A 21,396-nucleotide genomic window follows, 5' to 3' on the forward strand; every position below is an offset into this window, starting at 1 on the left:
TCCATCAAAGGGCTACTCATAAGGCTACAATCTTCACCCAATCACACACCAACAATGTCCTTCTTGTCTGTTTCTCTAGGGCTACTTTGGGTAGCCAACACACTACCCTACAATCATATCAATGGCATCCAATCACATCACTGTTATTTCTTCTCCTAGGAAGACTCTTCCCCACCATGAAAGATCCTCCACATGGCACCAACAAGTTGCTCCAATGACAATCCAAACTAGTCACTTCTTGACCCAACGTTCCTCCACAAAACATTTTTTTCCTCTATGTTTTCATATTGTTTTTTGTGACAGACCTGGTTAGGGCACTTTCTGTAGCCCTTAACTCCTTTGACAGTCCCCAAATAGCCTTCTAATCAACTGTGACATACCCTTGAGGGACTCCTCCTTGTTGCGTTGTTATCTAGGGCGTACACCAACCCCTTAACATGCCTTATGCAAGCCTCTGTTGTGGTGCTATGGCCTGTAGACTAGCACACAACAATCTTATAGCAAACAGTCCACCAAAATAATGCCCAAATAAGCCTAAACAACAGTGTATTGCCTCCTAGCTCCTCGGCCTTGTAGCCCTACGCCTTAGCCCTAGAAAAACTCCTCGGACCTGTCATTTTAGCCCTCAACCAACACTTAGATAGTATGCAATGTTGCCCAGAACTTTGGCCTTTAAACAGACCTCTCCCACGCTATTCCTCAGCCTCCACATTAGAATTATCCCCATGTTGTCCTTGACCCTTTCTTGTTGCAGCTAGGGCATCCGAATTTCAGAGCTATCTTGGATGAATGTTGCACAAGATGGATGCTTGGAATGACTCCACTTCACCTCATATTTATGCACAACATGAGGGCTCCAGGAATTCATGAAGGGACACATCTATTGGTTACATTTTACATCAAGCCTACATGACTTGAAAACCAATAATTACTAGTCAACTTCAAAATTTCATAACTTCGTTTCTATAGCTCTGATTTGAGTGATCTTTTGAGCGTTGGAATCGACTTGCCAAGCTATATCACCTCAAATTTTCCCAAGCTCAAATTCATCATAGTTCTGACCCAAATTCCAATGGGTGCAAAACCCCATACTTGGGTTCCAAGCCCACAAGTGACCCTTGCGGTGCTTTTCCCTCCAAACCTTGAACTCTAGGGCTTGGAGTACCTCCCAAGCTACAAAAACCAACATTAGCATGATCTCCACCAAACCACTAGGATAAAACAAGCTTGGATGCCACTAGATTTCTCCACCTACACCATGAGGAATTTTCTCGTCTCCTAGTCTCTCATGCTTTACCGCAATCCACACCAGATCACTAGGCCCTAAACCGAGACCCACTCTCTAGGCTTTATCACATATCCCATCCCGTGACTACTAGGCCTGATGGCGAGCACCCACCTCTAGGATTTACCATATATCCCGCCATTAACCAGTCGAGGATTCTTAGGCCTACTAAGGCACACAATACCTAGCTTTACCACAACTCACAGTCTGGTTCATGGGTCACTATGCCAGTGCCTTTACCACAATCCACATTTTAGTTCAGGGATCACTAGGCCATGTGTCTTCTCTTACGAAGATCCACCTCACTCAACTTTGAATCCATGTGGTAATCCTGCTCAACCAAAGCATGACAAGCCCATCACACCATGGCTATTCAGAAATGGCAAGGCTAGGCTTAAAACACTTTGACACCTGGAAAAACCCATGCCATAACAACAAAAGAACCACATGCAATACCATGCATGACAAATCTAGCAAGGAAAACACACATGCAAATCGATACCTGCAAAGAATCATGTTGTAGTTTCTTGATCTTGCTCTTTCTTGCTTGCTCCTTCCTTCCTTTTGCCTTCTTTTCCTTTCATGATCCAATGCCAAAGTGCTCCAGGAACACTCTAAGTGTCCAAGAGTGAGGGAGAGAGAATAGATGAGAGCTCCACCAAAACCTGTCAAAATATTACCAACTGATCCTCATAAGCCTTTTATCAATGATACCTCTATTTTCTTCATTTTCCATTAGTTTCCTTCATTTTCCTCCTCATATGCAACATGTGACCTTTCACCTTCATTTTCTCCTAATTTCTATTATTTTCATAATTAAAATGTCAATAAATGTCATTTTTCATTTCCAAAACCTTAGCCATTTCCTTTGCCAATTTCCTTAGTCATAATATACCAAATGAACACCCACTAGGATGTTTTTCCCACCATTCAACTTGGAATATGTGTCCCATGACCGTCGTCTTATATTTTTATATTTACATGGATTTTTAGCCAATGTTGTTACAGTTGAAATGCAAAAACAATGATGCAATATCACCCCTCTTTCTTTTCCGGGTTAAAATTCAAGTATTTTTAAATCGTGGCATTAAAGACCAGATATCGTGACTGTTACGTTCCTATACCAATAGGAGTCATAATTTTTGAATGGCTAAGATTAAACCTGTAATATGTACATACCTTTTCTTTCTACAAATGTTTTCCATATTCAAAAAAATTTAAAAATGTAAATAGGGTATGTCCTAAAAGAATAATCAAAGGACAAAAATAATAAAAAGGTCAAAAAAGATGACAAATATGAACCCCAAGAAAAGAAAAAGAGCATGAAAGTGTGCAAATTAAATGCTGCTACTATTTACTTTTTGTGCATAATAAATGATTGTGTGCAGTTTGTAACCTTTGCCACAATCCATGATAGTCAAAATGTTTAAACTTGGCTATTTCATGTTTCAATTTCATGTCTATAGATAGAGAATAAATATCTGACCAAACTGTTTAATCTTGGCAGATAATTAGATAGGTAGAGTAAATAAAAGGAGCTCAACTGTTTAAACTGAGCCCTTGGATGTAATAAGGTTAGACTTAGTTAGTTTACTATTGTAAAGAAAAAGAAAAATGTTTGATAAGGGTTTGCTAGCTCAAATGCACCCTAATAAAGAGAAGTAAAAATGGTAGGATGAGTAGATGGGTAAGTAATAGAAAGATTGCAAAATTATGTTGATTGATTAGACAAAAGCATGTGTATCATCTTTTTCATCACAAAAGTTCCAAATGTGAATGGGCACTCAAGCATGCAGATGGATATCAAAGTCAATTAATTAATTTCCCTCATTCGTTTCACCTTTCACTTAACTAATTTCCCACAATAAAGTTCAAAGTGCTTAAAAACCCTAAGTCAAAGAGGCTCAGAGCATTTCTCTGACTTTTGGAGGGACCGGACCCTCGGCTCAATGACTTAGAGGCAATAAGTACCAAATCCCCTCATAAACATTCATTCCCCCCTTCAGTTCATTCATCTTCCCTAACGATACTCTTTTCCTAAGGTCAATATGCTTTTACCTAGGAAAAGTCTTTATTCCCCTACTTAATGCATTTTCATATCAAAAAACTCACAAAAAACACTATATCCTAAGTTTTATGGAAAGCATTAAAAACATGAAATATCAAAATACTTAGGGTGTTGTGTCCCTTTCCGCTCATTGTACTAATTACTGAATTATTTATTAAATACTGAATAAAAACCCCTTTTCCCCGTATATATCTAGCTCCCGAAATATTAATTAAATCCTACCCTAGTTTAATTATATAAACTATAGTATTACCCAAAACCCTGAAAATCCCCTAACTAATCGACTTGCGATTAGGTTAGTTTAAGAACCCATTTAAATCTCGCTGCTAATCACCTCAATACCTTTAGCCCCCTTAAACCTTCATTAAAGAAAAAACCACCGCACTTAATTACCTGTCGCCCCCCCCCCCCCCCACTACCCTCCGTGTAACTCCACTGCCCGATCGCCGCACAATCTCTCCCCTCCACATCTAACGGTCCTCATCAATTTCGAAAGGGCTCGAAGTATGAACGTTACCTGCCCGAAAAGGGTTGTTTTCCGCTGGCCCCCGAGGCTACGTGTCACTCGATGAGTGGAATCGCGTGGCCTCCCCCCCATACTGCCAAGCACCCAAAATTTGTGCGAAGGAAACCACTTACTGCCTGCCCACTACACGACAAACAATTATTGTTCACCCATACCCGCCAATTTTAACTTCCCGCATAAAGCCAAAAAGCCCAAAATCATTTGTTTTATTGTCTTTTTTAATTGAGAACTTCCATGCATGCACTTGTGAATGTCGAAACTATCAACCCATGTACAATTGCACCCTGAAGACGCCACAAAGCTCCCAGATTGCCTTCAAACTTGCTTGAAGCATTTTTCAATCGTTCACAATTGCTAGTCACCCGGTTTAGACCCAGTTTTCTTCAATTCTAGGTATTTAAGCCAGAATCCATTGAAAACCCTGTCAATTTCTGAACCAGTCACTAAGTTTTATTAATTAAAATAAAAGAGAAACTCTAGTAACCCAAACCCACCTGGAATTAAACCACCATTGCCCTAAAAAACTGAAAATCACCTCCCCCATTCTCAAATCCACAAGAACTGAGAATGGCTGCCCCAATTGCCATGGATGTGAGAACAATTTCCTCCCCTCACTTGGATTTAGACCACCTCCTCCTAGCTGATAAAGAATTCCAAATCAAGGACACCTCTATCCATGAATCCCCTCTAAAATTATACTACCAATACAAAGACCAATGCCTAAACCATGCTGATAAAATTGGCCTTTGGGAGTCCAATTTACCCAAATACCAATTCCCTGAAGTTAATATTTTCCCAAAAATTGTCCATTACTGCCATGCAAACTATATCCCCAGCCAAAGAACAGTGATGTCCCCAAACCAGAATTTAATTTTCACCATCACTGCAGAATCAATTAATGAAATGTTGCAGCTACAACCAAGGAAAAACCTAACCCCTATTTCAATTGGAGACCCATTGGACCAATTCCCCAAGCTTACCACTGCAAAACTTTCTGAGATGTTCCAAACCTTTATTGTAGAAGAAAAGCATATTCCAAAAGATCCTCCTCCATATGTGTACACCATATTTTCAGAATTTGGCCAAGATATTGTAGCAATGATATCTAGTGTCCTAGGTTACACCACCAGTGAGTATATAGATGAAATCATCCTAGCTTTCATGTCCATCTTCACTCCAGGACAACATCCTTCTGTCATTTATGATTATGCCTAGTTTATAGCCGATAGGATGCATGACCAGTTTCTCGGGATGAATAATGAGAGAGTTTTCAAGTATTCCTCTGTTTTGTATCACCTTTTTCTATACTATCAAGCATATAAGTTCCCCTTTACTCTCCATAAGCTTGATACAAAAGGTCACCCTAGGTCAGTGATTTTCTGGACTCCATTGACCCATAATATTCATATACAAACTTCATAGACGTATTTGTACATCCCATTATGACCACGCTGCTAGGAAGCCCTCCTCCAAGAATCAGTTCAAACATAAGGAGGATCATGCAACTCTCAAAACAACACAAAGTGGGGGATTGGTACTTGTACCAAAAACACATTGAAATTAGAATTTATGGCTATGATCTGGCCCCATATAAACTACCCAGATACCTCCTAATGAGGTTATTTTCTCTGGAGTACTACAGGCAGATAATCAACTCAGATGAGGTGCATTTTGTCAAAGCCAAAAAGAAGGCCTAGCTCAGGATCAGAGGCCAGTTAGGCCCCTTTATTTGCAATAGTAGAGAAGCTGGAAGGGAGGTAGACCAAATTCTTTAAATACTAAATCTGAAACAGAGCCTCATGTGGATATATGATCTCTTGGACTTCATCTGCAACAGAAGACAGAAAAACAAGATGGCTCCCTATATTCACCACCGAATCCCTGAAATAGAAAAATATGCAAATCAATTGGAATGGGTGGAGAATACTTTAGTGGACAAGGATAACACTGAAGTTGTTGTTGAAAACACTCTAATTGATTTAGAGAAACAGCTTGATGATGGTTCTTTCTTGCAGGTGCTAGGAGGATCTCAGGTCCAAGAAGAATCACAGGTGCAGCAAGAATCATAAGCACCAGAAAGGTTAGAAGCACCAGAAGAACCAGAACAATCAAAAAATTTAGATAGACCAGAGGCCACCATGAGCAACCCCCCAGTCTTATAGACTCCTATAAATGAGGAGAAAAGCCTCAAGAGAAACAGGGAAGAGGCTACCACCTCAGGAAGAGCAACATCATAGGTATATGTAGAGACAAGCTAGGCAAAGAGACAAGGAATAAATCCTATTTCAGAACAGGAATATACAGAGGAGACAACAAATGTTACAAGCACTGAAAGAGAAGGGAGCAGGCATGCCACTCCCTCTGGAGGCATCATAGAACCTTCCTCATCACATACCCAGATACTGGAAACACAGAAAGCCCTAAGGATGGGTGAGAAAATCAAAGTCCTAGAAAAATATTTAACATTGCAGAAGCCACTAGGACAAACCAAAGAAATTCTTTGGGCCAATATCATTGACTCTTGTCAATTATATTTGGCCACCAATTCAGGTTATATTTGAGCAAACTAAATTGGTGAAAGTAGCCACTGAGGCTATCCAGAAAGTAAGGGAAGATTTAGGAGACCAACCTGAGGATGCAAATCGACTCATCCACTTCTTGAACAGTAAGAATAGACATAAGCTTAATGAGCTTGGTATAGAGGATAGGATTGAAGCCATCCTAGAGGTTAAAAAGGTTCTTTCAAAAAGAAACCTTATGCTCAATTTAGAAGAAAAGTGCCACAACATGCAGGTGGCCATTGACAGGTTCATGGCCAAATTTCAAATTTTGAGGGACAAAGGACTTCCCAATCCTATGGTCATCCATGATAAACTCATGACCCAATTGGACTACATTGACAGACTTAGGAAATTGGCTAAGGAACAAGCCAGTACTTTAGGTATAAAAGCCCTGCCAACTTTAAAAGTATTGTATGATACTTTGGAAAATCTATTTTTCCTATAACATGAGGTGAAACATCTGTTTGACACCAAGCCCAATTTTGCTAAATACACAGAGGCAGATGAAATTTATAGAAGAATGCTGAAAGTAAAGCTACCTGAGGATAAATGGTGGGAAAAAATGATAGATTTACTTTGAAAAGTTTTACAATAGAAAATTACCACAGTAAAATCTGAAGGCAGCCACGTGAAACAGGTAAAAGATAGATTAGTAGGGTCAAAGAGTATCAGTGCAAGATCAAAGAAATGATGGTTCCAGCGTACAAATATCAGCTAGCTTAAAGGGCTCAAGCTCAACTGCAACAACCAACACTCCCACAATAAAAGGGACAACATGATGCAATTTTCCATCTGTCCCTACCATCATGCTTGAAGATATTTTGATTCCCTAGATTAAATCTCAGATTGTTATGAGATATTTTGTAAATATTTTTTGTATAAATACTTCATATTTCAAAGCATTTGGGGTGGATTCCAAGACATTTATATAGAATTTATCTCTCAATTCTAAGTTCTATTATATCAATGACTAGATTGGCTTACTGGATCAAGGAATAAAGCTCAGATATTTTACAAGATTCTTGTGTAAAGTGATACACAAATAAGTATTCTCTTTTTTTTACTGTTATTTCTATTATGTGTCTCCATAATCTTGTTTGTTTATCCAAAATCTAAATGTATAACATGGAATTATATTTCAGAAATTGCTTGAATGCACTCTGTCTTGACTGTTTACATTTTAAATGTTTTCTACTAAACTATCTTAGTTAGGGAATTATTAACTGCTCCCTTGCTTCCATAGTTTTCCCCCTGGTCTATAGCAAAGGATTCTTAATTTCCCTTTGTTCATGATCACCTACTTTCTTTCATTCTGATCCCAGTATAAGGATTCTTCATTGCCCTTTTACCCTGGTTAGAACCACCCCATCCATTAGACCTGAAGATTTTCCTTTTGCTTTGATAACCTGCCCTATGAACATTTCCTTTAATGATCTGGTCCTATTATGCTATCCTTTGATTGACTCCATAGCCCAATGGCTTGAAGACCTAGGTTGTTAGGCAGCGGATCCCCCCATAGCATTTTTTTGGGCCTTGAAGCCCGAATTTTGGTAAAGTGTAATGTAAAGACCCCGCGAAATGCGGGCACGGAGCGCGAGAGTCTAGGGTTGTCTGCGCTAAAACAATATAATTTAATGTATGGTGTGTCAGCCTACCCATGGTCCGCGGATGATGGGATTGTATAAATAGAGTGAGGCTCTAAGTGTAAAGTCAGGTCTGAAGTTTTGGATAATGAATTAGCTCTGAGTCTGTAAGTCCGAGTCTTGGGTTGTAGTAGTAGGAAGAGGCTCTGTAGCGGAGTGCACAGAGGCCTGTTAGAGTCTGCAACTATGTGCGTGGACCCCTGCAGCTGAGTGCAAAGGACGGAGTTGGGATTGTACTTGGATAGAGAATTAATAAAAGATAAGTTGATTATGGAATATTCTGTGTCTATGCTTCTGTTATATTTATGCATCTCTTTATAGTTTTATGACTGCACGTACTTGTTATGAATGTTGAATTATTAATGAGAATATTGGGCCCACACAATTAAGTAAGATCTATAATAATAGCACAGTAAGGATAAAGGATCTAGACAACACCTCTTCGCACTCTTTACAGAGCTGCACGGAAGTAGTTTCACAAGTTGCGAAGGGCAGATGGCTACGTGGAGCAGCTACAACACGCAGGTTCGGTTTGCGAACTTCCTACACTTCATCAAGACATCTCTAGGGTGCAGAAACCTGGTTCCAGTGCCCTCCCATACTACCTCTGGTGAGACCTCAGTCCACGCATTGCGAACTGTTGCCGAAAGAGTCGGTAGTTTCAGGATTTTTTTGGCTAAATCACTTCTGAACCTGGTTAAGAAAATTCACGAGTTCATGACGTAGGGAAACAAGACTCTGTAGGTATCCGAGAAAAGGTGGCTGGATTGCTACGTGTATACGGAAATCCATAAGATCTTCTTCACATCCTTTCCTTTTGAATTGTATGAGTGGATTGCGAGGTTAGCCGACAGCCAGGGAAGGTGTAAGCTCGACCAACCGATAGTGTGGACTCCGGAGTTAGTGCGTAGACTAGAGGCATCAGAAGATAAGATCACGCGAGCTATGGACCATTGGTTCGACCGGATAATAGGGGGGTTTATCACTGAATTTGCGATAGACATGATTGTGAGCTACAGCGAAGCAGAATGACATTTTCTCAAGGGACCGCGAGGTAAGTACATTAAATCTTTGAATACCTAGATTAAGATGCTGTTATGTGAAAAGCGCGTTATGCAAATACATTAATGTTTGGAATGACGCAGAGCGGAAAGATCTAAAAAGGTAGTGAGGGATTAGGAAATAGTCCATTAATATCACCTTTGCCGGAAAGCGAGGAAGAGCTCGCTTGGGTCTCTTCGAGAAGTGTAGTCAGTTTGCTAAGGCGGCGCATTCCGCAGTTATCACCTCCACTTACGCCACCACCCACTTCACCTCCTTCACCTCCATCCCCACCCACTCCACCTTTCCCAAACCCACAGTTCAGAATGGTGAGTGTGATCAAGCTACCCATATTCGAAGGAGTATGAAATGAGGATCTGTACCAGTTTTGGTTCGTGGTAAGAGTAGTGTGGGAAGCGCAAGGGGTCACGGACGAAAACATTAGGAAGGCTACATTGGTAAGTGCGCTGTAGGATCATGAGTTGACCTGGTATATCAAGAACTCTAATGATCACCCAAATGCAAGAATAACATAGATCCAGAATGCGTTGAATAGAGAATTTAGCCGGCCGAAATCAGAGACGCAGTAAATCATTAGATTTGAAGAGATCGTGATGCTTCCATGCGAGACCCCCTGGGATCTAGATCAGTGGCTGAAGAGTACGATCTTTGATGCTAATATGACACTCACTGATGTGCAACATTGTGCATGGTTTGTGGCATATCTGACACCACACCTGAGGACGACACTGTCACAACAGAAACTTTCTACCCAAGCCAAAGCGTTGGAATTGGCGATGAGGTTGAATGAGACATCGATACAAGACCTGGGGCTGGGAGTTCAAAAAATCCATGTGCAACTACAAAATCTTTGCCTAGAAATGCAAAGCTTGAAGCAGGATAGGGCACTGCGGCCAGAGCGACATGAGGAAGTATGGTGCATAAAATACAAGGTCCAGGGCCATGACAAGGATCATTGTCCAACATTCACGAACTACTTGGTAGGAGGGGGGCTAATGCCGTTGAGACTGGAGGCACATGTAGGGCCGAGTGCAACACCCACATTATGGTGCGCAATCTGTCAGATAGGAGGAATGCACACGACAGATAATTGTTATTTGTTGTAGAAGTATACAACAGAACCCCAGTAATTGTTTTGTAATTTCTGTAGGTCGATGGGCCACGACGAGCGTACTTGTCGTAGCTACGAGTTAATGATGGATTGGACCCTAGCCTATCGGATGCAAAAAGAAACGTGAGCCCTCGACCTAGTGGCGGGGATGGTGCATGGGCGATTTCAAGGGCGAGGTCGAGGACGAGGAATGGGACCAGGAAGGGGACGCATAAATTTGTTACAATTGTAGAGGATCGGGGCACTACACCCGTGATTGTACCAACCCAACAAGAATATCCTGTTCATACTATGCTCAATTCGATCATGAAGCAGTAGATTGTCCTACGTTGATCACACATATGTGTGAGAAAGGGGTACTCCAGCCTACTCTGACTTAAAATATTCAAATGATGAGGTCTAAACTGTGCGAAGAAGACCCAAATGTGAACATAGTGCTCAGAAGTGGTGCGACCACAGGGAAAGATAAGGGGAAGTAGCCCGAGGAAGATACATGGGTTCGCAAGGCTCCTACAAAGGAACCTGAGTTTGACTTAGAACGCGCAAAGGAGACGTTCATGGAAGCTAAGAAGAGCTTCGCGGAGGCCTCCACTTCAGGTAGTAAGGATCAACCAGAGACAGGGATGGATCCTTCTATGCTTACTACCTTTTTGGAGACATGCATGAAATTGTTGTGCGACAATAAGGCAATTAAGGGACTACAGGAGTTGATAACTAGGTGCGCAGGGTCAGGGGAACCGCGCGTAGTCCGGAAACTGGGAAAGCATGCATTGCGCACCAGGAGGGAAATGAGATTGACAGTGTAGATTGGCGAGTATGAAATGGATCAGGTAATCCTAGACCTGGGTTTAGATGTGAATGTATTACTAAAGAAAACATGGGAATGTATGGGCAGGCTCACGTTACAATGGTCCCCTATTCAATTACGAATGGCAAACCAACAGAAGATTTTTCCCATGGGGAAGTTTTAAGGTGTAACAGTTGATATCGAAGGCGCGAGCATGCAGATGAACTTTGAAGTAATAGAGATTGTTGATGACAACAATCCTTATTCCGCGTTGCTAGGAATAGACTAGGCCACTGATATGAATGGAGTCATCAATCTGCAGAAGTGGAAGATGATATTCGAGAAAAAATCCCTACGCGTAGTAGTTCTGCTAGACCCAGCCAAAGGAGCGCACTACATCGAACCAGTGTGCAACAATGAAAGCGACGATGAGTTGGATTGTATTTACCAGATAATGGCACAAGAACAGGATTGTGTGAACCTGACTACATATGGGAGAATCTCATGGGAGCGTGACAGTTCCTGTACTTCGGATTCAGACAAAGAAGTAGAACGCTGGTAGAACCGATTGCATGAATTGACAACATTGAATTGCAACATGATGATTAGATCCCTGCTTTGTGTAGTGACAGAGGCAAGGGAACTGCCAACATATGATGGAGTAACAGTGGTGGATGAATTCCTGGACAAATTTGAAATCACAGTACCGGAACAGCAGCGGTATAGTGCGCTGGAATGGGCGTTGTGCGCAACACCCACACGATGGTGGAGTACACATCAGGAGACCATTGTAAACTGATCCGAATGTAGAAGGAGGATGTGTTTGTAGTTTGGAAGTCCCCAGTGTCAAATGAGAGTCAGGCAGCCAGGACGAAGCTGTTTGCACGCCCACCTGTGTCAATGGGCGCAGACGTGTGCTATGCAAGCACATCCTAGACTAAGGATCGAAAATCAGAACCTGATGTGGCAGCAGGAAAAGTGACGCAAACCACAAATATTACACATCGGAGCATTCACAAAGATATGTGGAATCATGAACAGAGTTTACCAAGTGGAATGAACTAATTGGGACCTGCACATGCTAGCGGTCCGATGGGCCTATAGGGCCATCCACAAGAACCTGAGCGCGGGAATGATTCCGAAGACGACGAGTAGAGTCAAGGCTTGTGGCTTTGGTAAAGAATCCTCACGCAATAACTCCCATAATTGGGATAGCACACGAGGACCAGAGTGAAGAGATTATGCAACTGCACAAGGATGACCATATGTAGATTCAAGAAGCCATTTGGCAAGGGAACCTTGAGCTTCGCGAACTCGAAGAAGATCGGGTACGACTGAAGCAGAAAAGCATATTAATGGACAAGGATATCAGAAAACTGGAGACAAAAATTGCACAAGCATTACGCGTCGATAGAAGGATAGGGAAACGTATGGGCAGCCCTACCACTACACTAGAAGATTGTCGCCGAGAATTTCTGGCTATACTACCATGGCTACGATCGCACCTTATTAGACAAAGTAACTAGGGAAGCGCACCACATAAGGAAGAACGCGAGGTGCTGACTGGCGTGAGGGTAACTAAGGAAGGCTCACGGACCGAGTTGGAAGGTGACTTGAAGCCTCGCACCAGTAGTGCGACCACCTAACTATCCATAGGAAGCACAGTCTCAGCGCTCCAAGCAGTTGAAAGAGAGCGCGGGACTATAAAAGAGTCTATATGGGAGCTACGCAACACGGAAGCTGCGCACAGGGTCAGTATGACACACGGGTCACGTTCGTGCACAAGGGGCTGCACTACCATGTGGGTAAGCTGGAAAGTGACCATTGGTGTCACTATTCATGACAAGATGTCCAATTTAAGGCAATAAGGAGCGGATGGCCGGAAATTAAGACATAAAGTCAGAACTAGATTTGGGACTATCTGCTGCCTTTCTTGCATGAATGAGCCAAATATGGGGGGAATGGTCGAATTTGAATTCAAAAGGGCCTATAAATCATAGGTGGCTCTCCATTGAACAACCGTTGGCATTTTGAGAATTCAGATGTTGTGTTATCAAGTGGGTATGAACCTGACGAATTTGGAGGTTGTGAGAGCAAGTCCATGGTTTGAAACATTTCTGAAGGAGACACAAGATTCCCTGATTATAATGATGTCAACAACCAAGGAAGCTACATAGAGCTCTACGCCGCCGGTAGGGGATGCACTGGAAATCCCTAAATCGCCCCAGATGCCGAGGCCCAAAAAGGATCCATAGGCAGTAGGACTGGTCCGTATGTCTCTGCGAGGGAAATCCGCGGTTCGGTAAACTATCTATGGAAGATAAGGGCAAGACAGTTAATATTGAGACAGATGATGAGGAGGAGGATCTTCAGGCCTTTCTAGAAGAGATTGAACCAGATGAAGAAGTGGCGGAAGACATTTAGCTAGTGCGTGCTGCAGCAAAACTGCCCAAATATGTCCCCCCATAGAAAGGGAAGGCAAAAGTACCCAAGGACGTGGACACCGTTAAGAGGACACTCAAAACCCCACTCCTCCCAGATGGAATCCTATTTGAGGGTTCAGCCCTGGGCCATGTACCCATGATGAAATTTGAAGATTGGGACCTCGCGGACAGTGAAAAATTCCCACATCTAGATACTAGCCAACTTATGAAACAAAGCAAGGAGGGGGTAGTTATAGCACTGTAGCCATGGAAATGGTTGTGTGGGGTGAAGGAGGCTGGGCTACTCCACCTACTATGGATTTCACACTTTCACCAAGCACCAATCACGATATTCGTCATCAGGCAACTGCTTTGCCTAGTGCATGAGGGGTACTTGTGGCTGGAGGAGCCAATTCCCATTATGGTGGAGCTGATTCATAGGATTTCAAACCTTCCCTACACAGGAAGGGACCCCGCGGAAATAGCTGGCCAAAGCGGAGACTTGGTGCTCGCAGAAGCCATGAAGAAGAAATACAAGTTAAAGAAGAATCAGAGGGGCTATGTGATTACTAGCATTCAAGACAAAGGGGTGCGCGTAACCACTCAACTACTGGGAGTAAAAGTGATGAGAAAATGTCATGGCAACGAGGTACTAGAAACAATCATCACGCTGGCCGAGCAATGCGTCGAGGGGGTACAGTTCAATTGGGTGCAGTTCCTCTGTAAGGAGTTCTTGATGAACTGCAAGGAGGCTCAGGAGTATGGTAAGACCTTCCACTACACGTGGTTGCTCTTATCCATCTTGTTGGTTGCAGGGGAATTACCAGAGGACAGTCAGTTTCCTCCCCTGGACCAGGACTTGCCAGAGGCAGCGAAATACATGTCGCTCTGGGCAACAAGGCACACCACGTGCATCCGCAAGATCAATATCTTCTAGATACTCATGGAGGTGAGCGTACGGATGTGGATCCACAAACGGCCATGCCTATCCCCCATGGTATACGACAGTCTATGGAGCTTTGCAGAATTTAAGGTAGATATGCACAGTGTGTATATCAAGGCACGAAAGGACCTGAAGCAAAACTGGACCAAACTCCCATTAATCGCAATCGATGACGCGGTGTTCGTGGTGCTCGACTCATGGCCACCCGAATTGCATGCCCCGGATCTAGTGGCGTGTGATGAGGCAGCGATACAAAGACAAAACGATGCCGCCAAACTGCTAGCACAACAAAAGTGAAACGAGCAGCTTGCCGAGGAGGTAAGGGCTTCCCGCGAGGCAATGAAGGCCGCTGTAGAGCAGACCAAGGCCACTGAAAAATAGCAGCAGCAGGGTCCACCACAACGCAGGAGAAAAGAGTCCCAGACCGACCACTAGACATGGAACAGATGATACAACGGAAGGCGCGGACCCAAGCACCACCTCCACGCAAATGAAACGGCTACGCAGGACGGAACAAATAGGGCCACGGAAGAAGACCAAGGCTTCCAAATTGGATGGGGAGCCTATTACATTGACAGAGGGTGATTTATATGTCATCGGCCACACAGTTCGCAAGGTCACCATGGAGGCACTCCAAGAAGCAATGGAGGAGTAGCAGAATGTGTTGGGGGAAATCAGGGCACAATTGTAGGGACTTCAGGTGCGACTCTCACAAGAAGGAATGGTAGCCATCTACGGTGCCACATGAGCATCAACAACAGAGCAGTGGTTGTGAGCCTAAATGGCCAACACCATCGCCCTTTCGGAAGGAGCACTGATAGTGGACAACATGGAGGATAGAGCCGCGGTAGGGCGAATCAAGGGACTCAACCTAAACTTGGCTGCCCTTCCGCGGGATATTTTATACCAGCTACAGGACAAAGCGACGACAGAACTCCGCGCTAGAGAGGGACGCGCAGTGCAAATGCTAAGTGAACAACGAATCAACGTCGAACAGCTTAGCCTACAACGTGATGAAGCGGTGGCTTAGAACAAACAGTTGGAGTAGATCGTAGAGGAAGCATGCCGTCGCGTCCCAAAACTAGGATTTATGACAGATCTGCCAGTAGGAATACATATCCACAAATTTGCTAGTGGATTCCACGAGGCGAAGGAGGAAGCTACGAGGATCTAGCTAGACCTCAACCTGCAAATTGGTGAACTATGGTTAAAGGTGTAGCCCTCCACGCCTCCAGAAGTTTGAGATCAATGCATCGGTGATATCCAAAAGGGGTTGGAAGAAATTGAACCGGCAGTGCAGAGCTGCACCATGTTGCTGGAATAATCCTTCGGGGTCCGCACAACCTTACAAGAGTATCCCATCATACAACGGTTGGAAACAGAGGTGCGGGAGCTTCAAATGCAATATGACAGTGTGCGCAGGATGACGCAGACAATGGCCCTAACTCAGCAGCTCGCAAGGCTACAACAAGCAAAGGCATTGAAGGATCAAGTGGACGCAGCGTGCCAAAAAGAGGCAATACTTAAAGCACGTGTCCAACCTTAGATTGATGAGGCCTTCCTCATCACGACTGACATCAAAGGAAAACTTCCGCAAATGAAAGCGATGCATGACCTGCGATAGGGATTTGACCCTAACAATGAACATTTGGTTGAGTGAGAAGAACGGATCCAGCGGATGACAGAACAGTGCGCTACGGATCTTCGCGCAGCACATGCACAATTAGACGGACTTCGCGTAAATATCGCCGCACCAGTAGAGTGAATCGGGACGAGTCATGATGATTGTGTTGGGGGCCTGTTGGGCAACGGATCCCCCCATAGCATGTTTTTGGGGCTTGAAGCCCAAATTTTGGTAAAGTGTAATGTAAAGACCCCGCGAAATGCGGGCGTGGAGCGCAAGAGTCTAGGGTTGTCCACCCTAAAACAATATAATTTAATGTATGGTATGTCGGCCTACCCATGGTCCGCGGACCATGGGATTGTATAAATAGAGCGAGGATCTAAGTGTAAAGTCGGGTCTGAAGTTTTGGATAACGAATTAGCTCTGAGTCTATAAGTCTGAGCCTTGGGTTGTAGTAATAGGAAGAGGCTCTGTAGCTGAGTGTGCAAAGGCCTAGTAGAGTTCGCAGCTGTGTGTGTGGACCCCTACAGCTCAATGCATAGGGCGAAGTTGGGATTGTACTTGGAAAAAGAATTAATAAAAGATAAGTTGATTCTAGAATATTTTGTGTCTATGCTTCTATTATATTTATGCATCTCTTTACAGTTTTATGATTGCACGTACTTGTTATGAATGTTGAATGATTAATTAGAATATTGGGCCCACACAATTAAGTAAGATCTAAAGTAATAGCACAGTAAGGATAAAGGATCTAAACAACACCTCTTCGCGCTCTTTACAAAGCTACATGGAAGTAGTTGCACAAGTTGCGAAGGGCAGACGGTTGCGCAGAGCAGCTCCAGCATGCAGGTTCGGTTCGCGAACTTCCTAGACTTCATCAAGACATCTGTAGGGTGCAGAAACCTGGTTCCAGAACCCTCCCACACTACTTCGGGTAAGACCTTAGTCTGCGCACCACGGAATGTTGCCGAAAGGGCCGGTAGTTTCAGGATTTGTTTGGCTAAATCACTTATGAACCTGGGTCATGCCCCAACAAGCCAACATAGCTCTATCCATCTGTTCCAAGAATTCCACCACCCAACCTTCAATCTAAAATCAAAATCCTCATGAACACTAAGAACTAGCCTAAAATCTAATAAAAACGAAGTTAAATCATAAAGAGAGAGCCCTCTCTGGACTTAATTTGGCTAGAACCCAAGTCTAAAAGATTGGTTTGTGGTTACCTCTGATGATTCCTTCTTTTTATAACTTCTAGGGAAAACTTCTGAGTGATAACATAGTGGTGACTCCAATGGGGACTCAAATCCTCAGTCTTAATAAACCTTTGAGAAAATTTCAAATCTTTATTTCAAGACTCTTGAAGGGTTTATTAAAATTTATTTGTAAAATTTCACAAAAAGAAAGTAATTAAAAAGGAAAATTCGAAATTCTGGCTTCAAGGATGACTCACTATGCTGGGGCCAACCTAGATCCAAATCCTACCCTAGAAGTGGATAATCCCAACTTGATTTCAAGAAGATCCAGAAGACAAGAGAGTTCAGTAAGTCCAACACCTTCAATCAAAGCAGATTCATGCCCTGATGAGTGGTTATTTTTAGAAGACCTCCCCTTTGATGAGTCATTTGACCTTTCCCTATTCAGAACCAAGTCTGAAAGTGCACTTGATGACATAGTTCTAGATCGAGATTTTATTGCATATCTTGAAGTCCAAAGGGCAAATTGGTCAATTGATGAGTATATTCTAAATTCCCCTCAGTCATCCCTTACCACTGTTAAGATCCCTGAGCTTTCCGAACCAGTGTCAACCACCCTCAGTTCACCATTATTCCTTTCCACTTCTGAAGTTCATTCCTCACCCCCATTTATACCTTCACTTCCCTACCAACCTATCATTACACATCAATCACCTATTCCTCCCAGTTCTCCATCAACTACTGTATCATCTCCTGGTACCCCAACCCCACTTTTTAGCCTTGCCCAACTTAGAGCCATGGAAAATAGATATGCTCCTCTTGTGTTACCTACCACACTTGGTCCCATGCCACAAGATTACCAGAACAAAATTGTCCAATTTGATGGCATAGGACCTTATACAGCACAACATCATGTAAACAAAATCACAGACTACTTTTAATTACATGAAATTGACATTGGAGATGTTCAAATGAGACTTTTTGCTGAGACTCTAGCTGGTGATGTAAGAACATGGTTTAGAACTTTACCTGCTAATAGCATAGACACTTTAGAAATATTTTATCAGCAATTTTTATATAGATGGGAAAGAAAAATAACCCTTTGTAGATCCTTTCAAAATATGAAAACATCAGGAGAGAACCAAATGAAACAGTCCAGGATTACTGTACCAGATTTAACAACATATACAATGCAATACCATTCAATCTTAGACCCCCACTTGGTTTAGCTCTGATAAAGTTTCTTAATGGGTTTGATACCAATATGGCCTTTCAACTTAGAGAGAGAAATCCTCCAACTTTAGAAGATATGTAGAGTGTAGCAGTTAGTGTAGAAGCTAACTTGCTAGCAAAAAGAGCCAGGGTTACGAATGAAAGGAGAGGACCCTTGAAATATGAAGCCTCACCCTTTGACCTCAAAATAGATGACCTAACCAAAGGTATGGAAAAACTAATGGATAGGATAGAAAACATTGTGAGGAAGCCCCAATGGCATAATCAATAGGCACCTCTAGTGAGAAAGCCAAACATTAGAAAGAATCAAAATCAAAACACTGGAAATAATGGAGCTGATCAGAACATTAGGCCTCATTTTCAAGAAAACTATGCTGAAACATCCCATTTATATGACCATGAACAAGACACACACATTAAATTAATGGGATTGGATGATGAAGAAACTGTCTTTTTGACCCAAGATGAGCAGGAACTGCATATGTTGCAGCAGTTGCAAACCCAATTTGGAGAATCATTTGATTACAAGAAAGGATATGATTCTACCATTTTTTAAGTACATAAACAATACAATCTAAGGAGTAAAAAGAATTCTGATACTCCTAACTAGGCCAAGAGAACAGTGCCAAATCAACCCTAGAAAATCAAAACAGTTCCAGTTACTAAAACTCTTCAAATCCTCCTAGACCAAATCAGAACCCTTCTAGCCCCACCATTGTAGATAGAACCCATGACCAATCTCCTGATGATCAACCATCCACTTTAATCCCCTCCAAGGAGACAGTGGAGAAATCTCCAAACACCATATTGGATAATCCATAGAAAAATACCTTAGATGCAGAAAAAGAAGAGCAACCTACCCGAATTCCTGCTATGAAAGTTCCAAGTACTCAAACAAAGAAAGCCCCTCTGCCTTTCAATTTGGGAACAGAGGTGGATAAACTAAAAATCTTAGTTTCCTTAACAGAGCCGTTTAAAAATGAAACCTATAAGTCTCAAATAAGCAAAACCTTAAACTTTGTTGAAAATGAAGACTTTGTTAACTTGTTTGATGATTAGCCTGAGCTTATATTTGGTCTTGATGTTAATGGAAAACCAGTAGAAGGATGGATACCACCCTTTTATATTAGCCTTAGCATTCATGATAAAAGTTTACACAATGCAATGTTAGATTCAAGAGCTTCACACAATTTAATGCCTAAATCAGTAATGGAAAAGTTAAACTTGGACATCACTAGACCTTACAAGGACTTATTTTCATTTGATTCAAGTCAAGTAAAGTGTCCAGGGTTAATCAAAGACCTGTATATTTCCTTAGTACAATATCCTGCTAAAACTATTCTCATGGATATAGTAGTGGCTGACATCCCACCTAAATATGGCATGCTATTGTCTAGATCATGGGGGGCTAAACTCCAAGGATCTTTGCAACTTGACATGTCATATGCCACAATCTCAGTCTTTGGGCAACCTAAAAAGTTGTACAGAGAGACCCTAATGAAATATGTGGTAAGTAGCCAGGATAGACCTCAAAACTTCCCTATCTACTCCCTACATTCAGACATTGACTCTTTCATTTTTTATAATGCTGAAAAAACACAACAAACTACTTCAAACAACATTATTTTAGAACCAAAAGAAATTGCAGTTACAGCTGAAAATGAAACTGTCCAAACTCAAAATCTTTCAGATAAAAAAGATGATCAAAACACCTCAAACAAAGAAAATTTTCTTCCCCCCTGACAGTGAAAATTATGAACATGAAATATTATGGCACCTTGAATTTGATGGATCAGTGAATAAGTTAGGAGCAGACACAGGAGTGTGGATATATAATCTGGAGAATGATCACTCAGAGGGCCATGCTTACAGACTGAATTTCAAATGCACTAACAACATGGCTGAGTATGAAGCACTTCTTTTAGGTCTTAAATTAGTCAGAAAGTTAGGAGCTATAAGAGTTTCTATCATGGGGGACTCTGAATTAGTGATAAATCAGATTAAAGCTGTATATATGACCAAAGACCCTAGATTAAGTTATTATAGAGGAACTACTATAGAAATACTAAACACTTTCCTAGAAACCATAGTTGCTATAATCCCTAGGAAGCATAATATGCAGGCCCATAGTTTAGCAATGTTTGCCAGCACTTGTAAGTTACCATTCCAAACTAGCCATCAGTACACTGTTGAGGTCAAGCATAGACCTACTATCCCAAATAACTTGAAAAAATGGCAAATATTTGCTAATGACCAACAGATAAACAATTTTTTAACCTTAGAGGAGGAAATTGTAAATAGTAATATAGATACTGACATAATATTAGATCTTGATTTCAAAGATGAAATATAAATTAATGAGATAGAAGATGAAAAGATAGATAGATTCCATCCCACTAAATTTACAAAATTAGATGTACAAAAACTAAAGCAAGTTGAAATTGATGAGATAATCAACGAATATTCTGAAATCATTAATCTCAAAGACAACTTTTTCCCAAATGATTGGCCCCTTTGGAAGACTTGTTTGATTCAAATGATGTCCCTAGAAAACCCAAAATGGAACCCTTGAAATCTGATATAGAGGAGTGCAATATAGGCACTGAGGAAAATCGGAAATTGATCAAACTTTCAAAGACCTTACCTCCTACTGAAAAAGTGAAATACCTTGAATTACTAAAGGAATTCCAAGATGTATTTGCTTGGAGTTATGAGGACCTCAAGTCCTATGACACCAGCATCATACAACACACCATCCCCATAAAAGAAAACCGAAAACCTTTCAGGCAAAATCTTAGGACAATTAATCCCATCCTATTGCCTTCTATTGAAAAGGAAATTAGAAGGATGTATGAAGCCAAGATAATAGAACTAATTAGGTTCTTTGATTGGGTTTCAAATTTGGTGCCAACATGGGTGAGATTAGATTGTGTGTTG

Source organism: Pinus tabuliformis, chromosome 1_1, assembly GCF_031772625.1.
Source record: "Pinus tabuliformis cultivar Carrire ecotype Pingquan chromosome 1_1, CPIR1, whole genome shotgun sequence".
NCBI lineage: Eukaryota > Viridiplantae > Streptophyta > Pinopsida > Pinales > Pinaceae > Pinus > Pinus tabuliformis.